The sequence below is a fragment of the Microcaecilia unicolor genome, chromosome 1 (assembly GCF_901765095.1).
Source record: "Microcaecilia unicolor chromosome 1, aMicUni1.1, whole genome shotgun sequence".
Classification (NCBI taxonomy): Eukaryota; Metazoa; Chordata; class Amphibia; order Gymnophiona; family Siphonopidae; genus Microcaecilia; species Microcaecilia unicolor.
In genome coordinates, this window is record NC_044031.1 from 315,698,253 (window position 1) to 315,714,132 (window position 15,880).

A 15,880-nucleotide genomic window follows, 5' to 3' on the forward strand; every position below is an offset into this window, starting at 1 on the left:
TGAGACTTGGGGGTTACAGGAAAGAACCTTCTACTGCTCAATCAGGGCAAAGGTCCTTAGACTGATTCTCAAGACCTCCTCCAGCCAAGGACTGAAACCTACAAACCAGAATCTCATGCTGCTGCACCAATTCATCTATACTATCTGCTGGAGGGCAAAAATACTGATGCGTTCCAGGGTTGAACCTCACCTTATACTGGTGATGATGTCACTGAAATGTTAGTGTTCTATGCCTCCATTTGCTATTTAAGTAGTGCTGAGAGGTCAAAGCAAAATATTACAAATGTGCTCAGAAAAATTAATGTGTGCTGCTACTGCTGTTTTACAGGATTAGATTTTTCATTTTTAATCCTCAAAACTCCAAGGAGGGATACTTCTGATATGAAGTGCTTTACGTTCTGTGGCAGTTGTAAACAGTAACACACACTGGTAGTAATACATGTTTATGCATTATAAAGGCAAATACAAATCTTAATATTTTATTGTTTTATGATACATTATTTTTGTTTCTATTTTAAAACTATACAAAGGGCCATGAATCAGAATGACCACTGAGGCTTTTATGCTTCTCTAAAGGTGAAGCCAGTTGATGTAGTATATCTAGATTTTCAGAAAGCTTTTGACAAAGCCCTTCATGAGAGGCTCCTGAGGAAATAAAAAAAAACAAGGGATATGAGGCAATATTCTGCTGTGGAATGAGAACTAGTTAAAAGACAGAAAAGGTAAAATTATGTTTTACCTGATAATTTTGTTTCCTTTAACGCAGCAGATGAATCCAGGAACTAGTAGGTTAAGTCCGCCTACCAGCAGGTGAAGATAGAGATAAACAAACTAAAGGCAGTGATGCCAGACGGCCAGCTCCTTCCTCAGTTAGTATGTCATTCGTAAGCATTTGCCAAGGCCAAAAATATGAAACCAATAACAACTAGAAACCATCCTCACTATGAAAAACAGAGAACCAAATAAGAACTTCGAAATAACTGCAACTTCATTCAGAAATCGGAATCCTTTCCGTGTTCCCATATCTGTCTGAACTCTGCAAAAGAGAACCCAGAAGGAAAAAATAGCCACATGTGCAGAAATTGAAAAAACCGTTGGCTGAACTAGGAAGGGATCCTGGATTCATCTGCTGCGTTAAAGGAAACAAAATTATCAGGTAATACATAATTTTACCTTCCTTGTCACTTGCAGCAGATGAATCCAGGAACTAGTGGGATGTACCAAAGCATTCCTTAAGTAGGGTGGGAAGCAGACACTCCCCGTGCCAACACTCCCGCCCCAAAACTCGCATCCTCCCAAGCAGACACATCTAGCCTGTAATGCTTCACAAAAGTATGACGGGACGCCCAAGTAGCCACCCGACAATTCCAGAGATAAGGCCTCTGCCTAAGAAGCCGCCTGTGCCCGAGTAGAATGCGCCTTCAGGGTCACTGGAGACGCCTGCCCTTGTAGCAGATACACCACTCCAATGGCTTCCCTAATCCAGCGAGCAATGGAAGCCTTAGAAGCCGCCTCACCTCTTTTCGATCCCGACAAGAGCACAAAGAGATGATCCGAGCGTCGAAACTCGTTAGGGATCCGCAAATACCGAAACAAGGCTCTCCGCAAGTCCAGGAAATGTAGCGAGGCAAACTCCCCCGGATAATCCTCTCTTGGAAAAGACAGAAGATAAACCACCTGATTGACATGGAAAGCCGAAACCACTAGGTAGAAACGATGGCACCGTCCGGATCGACACCCCTGCTTCAGAAAACTGCAAAAAAGGATCTCTGGAAGACAAAGCCTGAATTTCAGAAATCCTCCTAGCCGAAGCAATGGCCACCAAAAACACTATCTTAAGTGTTAGCTCACAACTCCAGACGATTTATTGGCAAAGTCGCTTTGAGAGGGGTCCACAATCCCTGGGCTACTCGATGAAGACAATGGGCTCCCCAGCCCGCAAGGCTGGCATCCGTCACAACTACCACCCAATTGGGAGACACCAGAGAAACACCCTTCTGCAAATTGGCTGACCGGAGCCACCACGCGAGACTGTCCCCAGCCCGGCTCGACCAAGGAAGGCGCCGTTGATAATCCAGCAACATCGGCGACCATCTGCTCAAAAGGAAATTCTGAAGAGGCCGAATGTGAGCCCTTGCCCATAGAATGACCTCCAAGGTCGCCGTCATGGAACCGAGGAGCTGAACAGATAGTCTCACACTCAGGGAGCGCGACGACTCAATAAGGTCCGTACCTGAGAAAGCAATTTGATCCTTCGCCCCTCGGGGAGAAACACCTTCCCCCGCTTCGTATCGAATTGCTCTCCAAGATACTCCAGACTCTGAGTAGGAACCAGATGACTCTTGTCCATATTGACCACCCAACCTAAGGATTGCAACACCGCAATCACTCAGTCGGTGACCACTTGACTCTCCTCTGCTGTCGTCGCCCGAATCAGCCAGTCATCGAGACATGGATGCACTTGAATCCCCTCCTTCCGCAGGAACGCCGCCACCACCACCATGACCATGGAAAAAGTGCAAGGCGCAGTGGCCATTCCGAAAGGAAGGGTCAAAACTAGAAGTGCTGACCCAGCACTGCAAATCTGAGAAAGCTCTGATGGGGCTGCCAAATGGGAATGGGCAGGTAAGCTTCCCTCAAATCGAGAGCCTTCAAAAACTCGCCTGGTTGAACAGCAGCAATAACTGCCCTTATTGTCTCCATGCGGAAATGACGAACCCGCAAAAATTGGTTACTTTTCTGAGATCGAGAATAGGCCGAAAAGCCCCTCCCTTCTTTGGAACCACAAAGAAGATGGAGTACCGACCTGTGTGCCTTTTGAGAGGAGGAACAGGCCCCTATCCTTATAGCAGGTCTCGCAAACACTGCAGAACTGCTGTCCTCTTGGCCCGCAATACACAGCGGGACTCCAGAAAAATGTCTGTGACAGCCGAGAAGAATTCTAGCTTGTAACCGTCTCGCACCACATCGAGGACCCACTGGTCCGAAGTAATTCTGGCCCACTGTGGAAGAAACAGAGAAAGCCGACCACCGATCTGCTCTCTTCCCAAGTGGACCTGCGCCCCATCATTGGGAGGCCCAAGAAAAAGCCCCCTGACGAGAGGGGGGGTCCAGCCGGATGCTTCTTGTTGCAAAAGGAAGAACATTGCCCAAAACAAGAACGCTGGAATGCTACGTTGGACTGCCCCAGGCGATACTGTCGCATCTCTCTGAAACGTGACCTCGAGGCTCCCTGCCTGGAAGTAGACTTGGGTCTATCCTCCGGAAGACGCTGAGATTTGGAATCCCCCAAATCTTTAACAATTTTTTCTAGGTCTTCCCCAAAAAGCAATTTCCCTCGGAAAGGCAATTTAATGAGCCGTTGCTTAGAGGCCATATCTGCGGCCCAATGACAGAGCCACAGAAGATGCCGAGAGGAAACGGTGAAGGCCAGGAGTTTGGCCAAAGCACGGACCAAATCATACAAGGCATCCGCCAAGTACGCCAGCCCAATATCCATCAGCGACATCTGAGGAGTTCCCGGCATATCAGACTCCGAAATCGAATCCATGACAGAATGTAGCCAACTGAGACAAGCTCTAGCCGCATAAGAACTACAAACAGAAGCTTGAAGTATCAAGGCGGCCACCTCAAAAGCACATTTTAAAGAGGCCTCTAGCCGTCTGTCTTGCATATCCTTAAGTGCCACACAACCTTCCACTGGAAGAGTAGTCTTCTTAGTGACCGCCGTCACCAGGGCATCCACCCCAGGCAGAGCAAACTGCTCTAAACGGTCCGCTGAAACCGGATACAGTCAGGCCATAGCCCTGGTTACTTTCAGCCCCCCATCCGGATCCACCCACTGAGCCGAAATCAACTCTTCAATAGCTTCATGTACCGGAAAGGCCTTATAAGGTCGTCTGGTACTAGCCATCTTGGGGTTGACCGCCTGAGAAGCCGCAAGCTCAGGGTCCTCTATATTCAGGGCTTCCAGCGCCTGAGAGATAAAGGAGGACAATTCCTCCTTATGGAAAATCCTCATGGAGGAAGAGTCCTCCGGTTGGTCAGTGAGGACACCATCCTCCACGTCCTCTACCCCCGTCTGCTCCGAGTGAGCCACCACGGAGGAAGCTGCAGGCAACCGTATGCAGGACCCATCCTCAGATCCCAAAGAAAGCCTAGGCTTTTTTAAGGGAGGAGAAATCCTCTGGGGAAAAACCCAAAATCTCTTGGTTACCCCCAGACCCCCTGAGAGGATCAAAGGCCGAAGCTGTCACAGCTGTGTGAGGGGGGAGGGGGGGCAAGGCCCTTTTCAACAAAAACGCCTGATGCAAAATAAACTCTGACAAAAACCCCTCCCCCACAACAGAGGTCGCAGCCATGGCACCTGCACCACCGCCCACAGTGCCTGACGGCCCCCCTCGACTCCCCTACCAGCGGAGAAGAAGCTTTACCCAAAACCGCTACCAGAGTCGGCTCCGCGACTGATTGCAAAATGGCACGAGAATCGCCAGGCTCTGGGCGGGAAAACACGCTCTCGGGGGGGGGGGGGGCACCGCTCCGTCGACTCCCGTCAAATCAGCGCACCCCGCGCTGCAAAGGCCCGCGCCGAACGCCGTTTCCCACATCGGGAACAGCGTTTTACCGCCTCCGCTGCCATCGCCCGCCCCCGAACAGGAACCCAGCAGGACTTGCCCCGGACCGGGAAAGCGCGGGAACTGACAGCTGAGCCGAAGAAAAAAACTCTCAGACTCCACTTCGAGGCAGGCTCAGACAAGCAGGCAACAGAAAACAGGACTCTGACAGCAGTAACACAAACCTGCTCTCAGCAAAAACACACCTCCCTGTGCTTCTCTGTTTCTCTATTAAACAAATTCTATGGTTCTCACCCCCGGCTCAAACTGGTCACCGGCCCAGGAGCACCCTCAGAGGCCTTGGGCCCAGGAGCTGGAGAAAAAGCCGTCCACCACCTGCTGAGATAGAGCCATACTAACTGAGGAAGGAGCTGGCCGTCTGGCATCACTGCCTTTAGTTTGTTTATCTCTATCTCCACCTGCTGGTAGGTGGACTTAACCCACTAGTTCCTGGATTCATCTGCTGCAAGTGACAAGGAAGAGAAGATAGGGTTAAATGGTCATTTCTCTCAATAGAAGGCTCAGGGAGTCTATTCCAGGCATAGGGAGCAGCGAGATAAAAGGAACGGAGCCGGGAGTTAGCAGTGGGGGAGAAGGGGGACGACAGGAGACATTTACCCAGCAAACGGAGTTCATGGGGAGGAGTGTAGGGAGAGATGACAGCGGAAAGGTACTGAGGAGCTGCGGAGTGGATGCACTTGTAGGTCAAAAGGAGAAGTTTGAACCGTATGCGGAAGCGGATAGGGAGCCAGTGAAGCGACTTGAGGAGAGGGCTAACGTGAATATAGCGACTCTGGCGGAATATAAGACGCGCAGCAGAGTTTTGGACAGATTGAAGGGGAGATAGATGGCTGAGCGGGAGACCAGCGAGAAGCAAATTGCAGTAGTCTAGGCGAGAGGTGATAAGGGTGTGGGTAAGGGTTTTGGTAGCGTCCTCGGAGAGGAAAGGGTGAATTTTGTTAATATTAGAGAGAAAGAAACGACAGGTTTTGGCAATCTGCTGAATATGAGCAGAGAAGGAGAGAGTGGAGTCAAAGATGACGCCAAGGTTGCGCGCAGACGGGACAGGGAGGATGAGAGTGTTATCTACCGAAATAGAGAACGGGGGAGAGGAGAGGCAGGTTTAGGGGGAAAGAGGAGAAGCTCGGTTTTAGTCATGTTTAGTTTCAGGTGGCGGCGAGACATCCAGACAGCGATGTCAGACAGGCAGGCCGGTACTTTGGTCTGGATTTCAGCTGAGATATCCGGTGCGGAGAGGTAGATCTGGGTATCAGCGTAAAGGTGGTATTGAAAGCCATGGGATGAGATCAGAGCACCAAGGGAAGAGGTATAGACGGAGAAGAGGAGAGGTCCTAGGACAGATCCTTGGGGTACACCGACTGTTAGCGGGATAGATGTGGAGGAGGAACCACCAGAGTATACGCTAAGAGTACGTCGGGACAGATAGGAAGAGAACCAGGAAAGAACAGGGCCCCGGAATCCAAGAGAGGATAATGTATCAAGGAGTAAGGTGTGATCAACAGTATCAAAAGCAGCAGATAGGTCGAAGAGGATGAGAATAGAGACCTTTAGATTTGGCCAGTAACAGGTAATTGGAGACTTTGGCAAGTGCCGTTTCAGTCGCGTGAAGAGAGCGAAAGCCAGATTGGAGCGGGTCAAGAATAGCTCGAGATGAAAGGAAGTCGAGGCAGCGGCGGTGAACAGCACGTTCAAGTATCTTGGAGAGGAAAGGGAGGAGAGAGATGGGCCGATAGCTAGAGGGGCATGCTATTCTTGACCCACTACAATCTGGTTTTCGCCCTCTCCACTCAACCGAAACTGCACTTACTAAAGTCTCCAATGACCTATTACTGGCTAAATCCAGAGGTCAATATTCCATCCTCATTCTTCTTGATCTTTCCGCTGCTTTTGACACTGTCGATCACAGCATACTTCTCGATACCCTGTCCTCACTTGGATTCCAGGGCTCTGTCCTTTCCTGGTTCTCTTCCTACCTCTCCCTCCGCACCTTCAGTGTTCACTCTGGTGGATCCTCTTCTACTTGTATCCCTCTGCCTGTCGGCGTACCTCAGGGTTCTGTTCTTGGTCCCCTCCTCTTTTCTATCTACACTTCTTCCCTTGGTTCATTAATCTCATCCCATGGCTTTTCCTACCATCTCTATGCTGATGACTCCCAAATCTACCTTTCTACCCCTGATATCTCACCTTGCATCCAAACCAAAGTTTCAGCGTGCTTGTCTGACATTGCTGTCTGGATGTCTCAACGCCACCTGAAATTAAATATGACCAAAACCGAGCTTCTCATTCCCCCCCCCCCCCAAACCCACCTCCCCGCTCCCCCCGTTTTCTATTTCTGTTGATGGCTCTCTCATTCTCCCTGTCTCCTCAGCTCGAAACCTTGGGGTCATCTCTCACTCTTCTCTCTCCTTCTCTGCTCATATCCAGCAGATTGCCAAGACCTGTCGTTTCTTTCTTTACAACATCCGTAAAATCCGCCCCTTTCTTTCCGAGCACTCTACCAAAACCCTCATCCACACCCTTGTCACCTCTCGTTTAGACTACTGCAATCTGCTTCTTGCTGGCCTCCCACTTAGTCACCTCTCCCCTCTCCAGTCGGTTCAAAACTCTGCTGCCCGTCTCATCTTCCGCCAGGGTCGCTTTACTCATACTACCCCTCTCCTCAAGACCCTTCACTGGCTCCCTATCCGTTTAAGCATCCTGTTCAAACTTCTTCTACTAACCTATAAATGTACTCACTCTGCTGCTCCCCAGTATCTCTCCACACTTGTCCTTCCCTACACCCCTTCCCGTGCACTCCGCTCCATGGACAAATCCTTCTTATCTGTTCCCTTCTCCACTACTGCCAACTCCAGACTTCGCGCCTTCTGTCTCGCTGCACCCTACGCCTGGAATAAACTTCCTGAGCCCCTACGTCTTGCCCCATCCTTGGCCACCTTTAAATCTAGACTGAAAGCCCACCTCTTTAACATTGCTTTTGACTCGTAACCACTTGCCTCCACCTACCCTCCTCTCTTCCTTCCCGTTCACATTAATTGATTTGATTTGCTTACTTTATTTATTTTTTGTCTATTAGATTGTAAGCTCTTTGAGCAGGGACTGTCTTTCTTCTATGTTTGTAGCGCTATAGAAATGCTAAATAGTAGTAGTAGTAGTAGTAGGTAGGGTCCAGTGAAGGTTTTTTAAGGAGCGGTTTGACTACAGCATGTTTGAAGGCATCAGGAACAATCGCAGTGGAAAGCGAAAGATTGAGGATATGACGGATAAAAGGGATGACAGTGGGGGAGATAGTGTTAAGTAGGTGAGTGGGAATGAGATCAGAGGGGCAGGTGGTACGTTTGGACGAGGAAAGAAGATGTGCAGTTTCCTCATCAGTGACATCAGAGAAGGTGGAAAAGGAGGGAGGGGTTGGAGGGTTGGGGGAATGGACTAGGGGAGGATAGGGTGGGGGTGGTTTGATTGAGAATTCAAGGTTAATCTTTTGAACCGTGTCATGAAAGTACTCGGCTAGAGTCTGAGGAGAAAGCGAAGGGGGAATAGGGGGCGAAGGCACTTTAAGGAGGGAGTTCAGCGTGGCAAAAAGAAGGCGAGGGTTAGAGCCAAGAGAGGTGGTCAGCTGGATGTAGTAGTCCTGTTTGGCAAGTGAAAGGGCAGATCGGAAGGAGGTCAGCATGAATTTGAAATGAACGAAGTCGGCAAGGGTACGAGATTTCAGCCAGAGGCGTTCGGTAGTGCGGGTACAGGAACATAAATAGCGGATGCCAGCGGTCAGCCACGGCTGGGGTTTGGCACGCCTGATAGGATGAGACACGGGAGGCGCAAGGGTGTTCAGAGCAGAAGAGAGAATAGCATTGTAGGAAGAGACAGCCTCATTGACAGACTCAGATGACATAGCGTCAGAAAAGAGATTTGAGACATTGGAGGACAGAGTAGAAGGGTTAACAACTTGAAAATTTCTAAATATATTGGTCAGAATTGGACGAGACTGGGGAGAAGGTGAATAGTGAAGTACGCCAGGGAGCTGTACTGGGACTGGTGCTAACATATTTATAATTTAAATTGGGAAAAAAACTAACCCCACTAATTTACCAAGCAGCGCTAGCAGCTGCCATATGCTGCCAAACAGCCCATTCACTTTGAATGGGCTGTGTCAGCATTGCCACGTGGCTTACTAAACAGGGGTGGGGGGGGGGGGGGGGGTAAGTTCTTGGTAGTTGGCAATCAGTTTAATTTTATCCCAAGGTCAGAACTGGAAATTGAGGGATCAAGTTATGCCTTGCAGAATCAGCTCAAAATGTTGGGCATAATTGTTATGTTATCCGAGTCTTATAACCCTCCAAATCTTCCAAAAATGAAATTCAATGAGAGGTAACAAAAGAATATAAACTGATACATAAATCAGAATGTGACAATAAAAAGCTGAAGAAAACAAAAGAAACTAATCAACTATTAAAATCAGAAAAAATTATGTTTTAATGCTTTCCAAAAAGCAAATAAATTCAGTATAGATTGCAACTGGGTACTGGTAAACTGTTCCAAAGATAACAGCAGAAAACAGAAATGATCTAGAAAATAGTGGCTTAAAACGAATGCATTTAGCAGATGGAAATACCAGTAGAATGATGAGCTCATTTTAGTTAAATGACGCAAACTCTTATATATCACATTTAGATTACTGCAATTTAATTTACATAGGCTGAAAAGAAACTGTACATAAAAGGTTGCAAACATTGCAAAATACAGCAGCAAGACTGGTATTCAAATCATTCTACTTTGACAGAATTACACTCAATTATTGAATTACATTGGCTACCTATTGAAGCTAGGGCAGTCTTCAAATTACGTACCTTGGTCTTAATATTCCATCCTCTCTTGGATTTAGGGGCTCTGTTCTTGTTTGGTTTTCTTATCTCTCCCATCACACTTTTAACATATGCTCTGGTGGATCTTCCCACTATCAGTTGGTGTACCTCTCGGCTCTGTCTTAGGACTTCTTTTCTCCATCTATACTTATTCCCGTGATGATCTGATCTCCTTTCAGTATCATCTTTATGCTGATGACTCCTAAATCTACCTCTCCACACCAGAAATTTCAGCAGGAATCCAGGACCAAGTTTCAGCCTGCCTGTCTGACACTGCTGCCTAGACATCTCACTGCCATCTGAAATGAAACATAGCCAAGACTGAGCTTCTTATCTTCCCCCATTTTCTATTTTTGTGGATAGCACTCATCCTCCCCATCTCATCAGCTTTTAACCTTGGGGTCATCTTTGACTTCTCTCTTTCTCTGCACAAATCCAACAGACTGCTAAAACCAGTCATTTCTTTTGTCTATACCACCAAAATTTGTCCCTTCCTTTCTGAGCACACTATCAAAACCCTTATCCACATTTTTATAACCTCATGTTTAGATTACTGCAACTTGCTTCTCAAAGTCTCCCGCTAAACCATCTCTCTCCCCTTCAATCCATTCAAAATTCTGCTGCACAACTTACATTCCACCAGTGTCGCTATATTCTCATTAGCCCTCTACTCAAGTCACTTCATTGGCTTCCTATCCGTTTCTGCATACAGTTCAAACTCCTCCTATTGACAAGAGTGGAGAGGTATTGAGAAGCTGCAGAGTGAATGCACTTTTCTCTCTCCATACACTCCTCCCAGGAACTTCGTTCATCAGGTAAATCTGTACCCTTCTCCTCTGTTCCTTTAATCCTGCTGCACCTTAAGTCTGGAATAGAATTCCCAAGTCAATACGTCAAGCTCCGTCTCTGGCCATATTCAAATCTAGATTAAAAGCCTACCTTTTTGAGGCTGCTTTTAACTCCTAACTTGAGGCTCCACTGTATGCAAAATGTTTCTCATGCGTATTCACTGCAGTAATCCTCAAACCTCAACTGGCTAAGTGCACCTCCATGAGAAATCTGGAACAGAGAATGACAGTCCCCACTCTGTCCCTGCCAGCTCTGACCCCATTTGCACAAGCCTCAAACAGTTATGTGGTACACCAGAGATATAGAAAGAGATGCATTTACTCCTGTACTGTGCAAAATATAAAGATGGCACATGCCAGGGATGGTTTTAGAGGAGTGCTACTAGGGCAAGTGCTCTTGGCCCTTGACTAGACAGCCTCAAGCCTGATGAACATTGAAGAAAGTTCAGCCTGGTAGTGGGCTTTGGGGTCCCCTTCCATATTTCTGCCAAGGGCCTCAGCCATGTGTAACACTAGCTCTTGCAAGATGTACATTTCAAATCTGACATCCTCTAATCATAATATAGAAAATAAAAAAATTATTTTCTACCTTTTGCTGTCTGGGCATTGTATTTTTAAAATTATGTTGGTCTCAGGCTCTGGCTTCTGCTTCCCTCTGTCATCTCAAATTCACACACCAGGTTCTCCTGTCCATTTGACATCTCTTCTCTCTCCATGACCACCATCCATCTTCCACTTCTGCGTCCCTATTGTCCCTCACCTTCAACATCTGTGTCCCTATACTTCCCTGTCCAGTTTCTTCCCTGTGCTCATATCCCCACATCCATCATCACCTCTCTATCTCCCTATCCTCTTCCCTTGTGTCAAACAACCTCTCCCTTCTGTCTGGCATTGTTCCTCTGTGTCTATATACCATCCCCATGCAGCAACTCCCTTTTGTGTCCCTGTCCGACCCCCTCCCCCCCAATGTACATCACTCTCCTGTTTCTGTTACCTCCCTATGTCCAGCTTCTCCCCTCTCTTCCTCATCTACACCAATGTGTCTCTCTCCTCTCCAACCCAGCTTCTCTCCCTCTCTTCTCCCACCCATTCCAGCATCTGGCTCACCTGCCTGACCTCTTTCCCTTTCTCCTTCCCACTGTGGGTTCTGTATTTGTCTCTCTCGTCCTTCATCCTCTTGGTCCGGCATCTCTTTCCTTTCTTTCTAGCCTCCCTCCTCCTCCCATGGGTCCAGCCAGCACCTCTCTCCTTTACCTCTAGCCTCCCCCTTCCTCCTCCCATGGGTCCAGCCAGCACCTCTCTCCTTCCCAACAGTCCTCCCATCTTCTCCCCCCATGGGTCCAGTCAGCACTTTTTGCTTAATTGCTTCGATTATTTCACTGCTGCAAATTGTATGAATCACTACTTCAAAAAAAAAAAAAAAAGAAAGAAAGAAAACTCTTCAAAATTCAGTAAACAAAATCACATTTTCATAATCTTCTCAAAGGAAAAAAAAGTTAAGAAATAACAAGCACTTAGCTGTTCATCAACTTCATTTTCTCTGCACGCCTCCTCCCCCTGTGCGTGTCACACTTTCCTGCAGCGATTCACACAGGCCAGTTCAAAATAGGAAGGCACAGAAGAAACAGTGGGACTTGGCAGGAGGAAGGCCATGGAGCTGGCCTGAGTGAATCGCTGCCAGCTGCAGTAAAGTGTAAGTGACACCTGTGGGTAGGAGAGGATTTTTTTTTTTTACTGTTGGAATAAGGCTTTTTACTGTTCCCGCATCTGCATAAATTTTTAGAGTGCTGCTGTTACAATGGTTTACTACAGTATATCCGCAGTAACAGTAACCGTGTCATTCTCTAGTCTGGAACAAATCTCCCATTGCATCTCAGATTAGAGCAGAGCTTCCCAAATGGGTTGGAACCCTAAATGAAATCACAACCTGGGTGAGTTCTCCATAGGTGCATCATTGTTCTACACCTTTGGGGGGGAGGGGGGAAATCATATGATTTTATTTGGTGTGATCATGGGGTCACAGCCACCAAAAAAAAAAAAAAAAAGAGAGAGCAAAAAACTCTGGATTAGAGCCTTCTATTTAAAAAGACCAGCCCCAAGACTTTTTTTCATTTACAAAGGCCTTTGAGTCTTTGCATGTACATAATTTTACTTTGGTGGGCATCAATGCAGGGACTGGACCTTAGGACATTTAACAGCAGTTTTAGGGTTTTTTTTGGTTTGTTTGTTTTTTAATTCTTATTTACTTTACTTTCTGTTTCCTGTACATTTCTCCTATTCTGATTCTACTTTCATTTTCCTTAACTTATTTTTATTTTATATTTTGTTTTATATTTTTGGCTATGTTTTTACAATTGTATTGTTTTTATGTAAACTGCCTAGATAAGTCTCTAATAGGCAGTATATCAAATAAACGTGAAACTTGAAGTTGAGAAGCACTGTTCTATTGTTCTCCCAGTCTGAAACCATCCCCCCTAGCACACTCCCCAAAGTATTCGTTTTAAATTATTTTATTCTTTGATGATTTTTCACTTCCAAATCCACAGGATATCTCAAAGTATATAATAAAGCCTCGGAACAGTATAATTTATAATGATGATAATAATAATACTACACATTTACCAAGTTCCCTCTTTCCCTTACCACACCTACATCAGATCACCTACTGACCTATGTGTAATTACTTCACTGCAGTTTCTTCACACAAACAAGTGAGGAAAGTATGTACTGCATGGTTCTTGAAACTCTTTTCAATGGGAAGGCTTCTTAATCATACGGAGGGACTGAGCTGTAAGGGCTGTGGGGAAAGCTGGGCTCTGCACAGGATCTTTGGAATCAGTGGAACTAGTGAGTGTACTGAAGGAAGATTGTTGAGAAGGATTAGGACTGAAGAATGAGGGAAGTGTGAAGGGTATGCTGTTGGCTGAGGAAAATAACTGACAGCAAATGCAAGCACTTTATATTAGAGACCGACTGAATTTTGGTTTTGGATTCAGCATCAAAACTGGTCCAAAATCCAGGTTTCGTCCAAAAATGCCAGTATATTTTCAGCTGAAACCTAAACTCTCTGCCCAACCACCTATTGGCGATTCCCAGGCCTACCTAAAGAAGCCCTGATGGTCTAGTGGCCTCTTTGGTGCAGGTACGAATGGTATTCATTCCTGCCCGGTGCCACTGCTCTATAGAAATGGCTGTTGGGACCTCTCGGGGCAGCCTTGAGGCTACAGTGGGAGGTCTCACAGCCATTTTGAGATTGGAACCAGCACACTCCTTCCTGTGCTAATTCCAGTCTCAAAATGGCTACCAGGGCCTCCAATGGCAGTCTCGACAACCATTTATACTGGAACCAGCCTTGCGCAGAAGGAAGTGGGGAGGCTCCTGCACCCACTACCCACCGAGATAGGCCCAGGAGAGGACAGGTTCATTTTTGGTTTCTAAGAAAACAGAGTGGCCAATTTCAGTCGCAGCTTCGGTTTTGGCAGAAACCAAAGACCCTGGTTTCAGCTGAGCTCTACTTTACACAATGGTGGGCACAGAAGCTGGCTCAGTGGATGCTTGAGCACCCCCAATATTGAACAAACTGCTTGACTTTGTTCAGGAAGAAGTAGTCTCCATTGGGTATGACACTCTCAATAATTTTTTTTTTTTAATTTTAAGATGTTATGTTTCAACTATTTTTATTGATGAATTCACATGGTATACAAGTCCATATCCGTCATTATAAATCTTATAACAAGTAATTCTATGGCATGTTAATGAACCTGAAACTTATCATCAATGTTTTCCAAACTTTTCTCCCCTATCCCTTCCCTCTTGTCTTCTTATATATTTAGAATGTGTACATGTATAATTACAATACAGTTGTGTAACTATTAACAATAAACTTTTATATTAAATTCCAATATTTATAACTCATGTTTTACTCTATGTATTGTCCCATCAGTATTTGCAGGCGGGACCTCTTAATGTGCTCTTTCACTGGATTGTTCTCCTGGCTAATAATATACATGTCCCTCCAATGTGCATTGAGTATTATCCTTCCCGATTCTATATCCCCCTTCCTCCCCCCACCACCCTCCCCCTCTACGCTTCTGGAACTTTCTCTTTACTTCATGGTTTAGCTACCTCTACCTCTCCGGGCACCCTCAATAATTTTAAAACGTTGGCTCCTATGATGATGGGCAGACCTTGTGGAGGCACTGCCTGAATGAGCACATGAGCAGCATGAAAAGAGAGCTACAGTGTGCAAGCACTTGTGTATGTTTCTGGTGAGGACAATCTCATAAATAAAGCTTCCCTTTTTCAAATCAGTCAGCTTATAACCACAACAGACTGCTGGTCATCCCATGGAAAATTCGTCAATACAGTGGACAGTCACCCCAGTGTAAAAGTCTTCAGAGAGGAAGTCTGCTTTTCTAGCCTTAAGACTGAAAGGTTTCCACACATTTAACGTTTTTGCATCAGTTCTTGAAAATATTCAAAAAGAGTTTGCCATCAGACGAAAAATTGTTAAACAACAACATACAATGATGCCAACTTTGTGGAAGCCTTCTCTGTAATTGGCCAACAAGACAATAAATACATAAGTACATAAGTGTTGCCATACTGGGACAGACTGAAGGTCCATCAACCCAGTATCCTGTTTCCAACAGTGGCCAATCCAGGTCACAAGTACCTGGCAAAATCCCAAAACAGCACATTACATTTTATGCTACTTATCCCAGAAATAAGCAGTGGATTTTCCCAAATTCATTTTAATAATTGCTTATGGACTTTTCTTTTAGGAAGCTATCCAAATCTTTTGTAAACCCTGCTAAGCTAACTGCTTTTACCACATTCTCCAGCAACGAATTCCAGAATTAATTACATGTTGAGTGAAGAAATATTTTCTCCGATTTGTTTTAAATTTACTACTTTGTAGCTTCATTATGTGCCCTCTTGTCCAAGTATTTTTGGAAAGAGTAAACAAGTGATTCAAGTCTACCCGTTCCACTCCACTCAGTATTTTATATATCACTATCATATCTCCCCTCAGCCACCTTTTCTCCAAGCCAAAGAGCCCAAGCCATTTCAGCCTTTCCTCATAGGGAAGTCGTCCCATCCCCTTTATCATTTTTGTCGCCCTTCTCTGTACCTTTTTCAATTCTACTATATCTTTTTTGAGATGCGGTGACCAGAATTGCACACAGTATTCAAGGTGCGGTTGCACCATGGAGCAATTCAAAGGCATTATAGCATCCACATTTTTATTTTCCATTCCTTTCCTAATAATACCTAACATTCTATTTGCTTTTCTTTGCTGCTGGAGCACACTGAGAACATGTTTTCAAAGTATCGTCAAAGATGACTCTCAGATCCTTTTCCTGGTCGGTGACTCCTAATGTGGAACCCTGCATCACATAGCTATAGTTCGGGTTCCTCTTTCCCACATGCATCACTTTGCACTTGCTCACATTAAACGTCATCTGCCATTTAGATGTCCAGTCTCACAAAGTCTTGCAATTTTTCACAATCCTCTTGCGATTTAACAACTTTGAAT

At 45.9% G+C, this 15,880-nt stretch overlaps 1 protein-coding gene across 1 annotated transcript in view; it reads right to left on the reverse strand.

Annotated features, from left to right (window-relative positions):
- The window catches only part of PSMG4 (proteasome assembly chaperone 4), a 32,843-nt gene that overhangs the window by 12,481 nt on the left and 4,482 nt on the right, over positions 1-15,880 (reverse strand). The gene's annotated exons all lie outside the window — the stretch shown is intronic.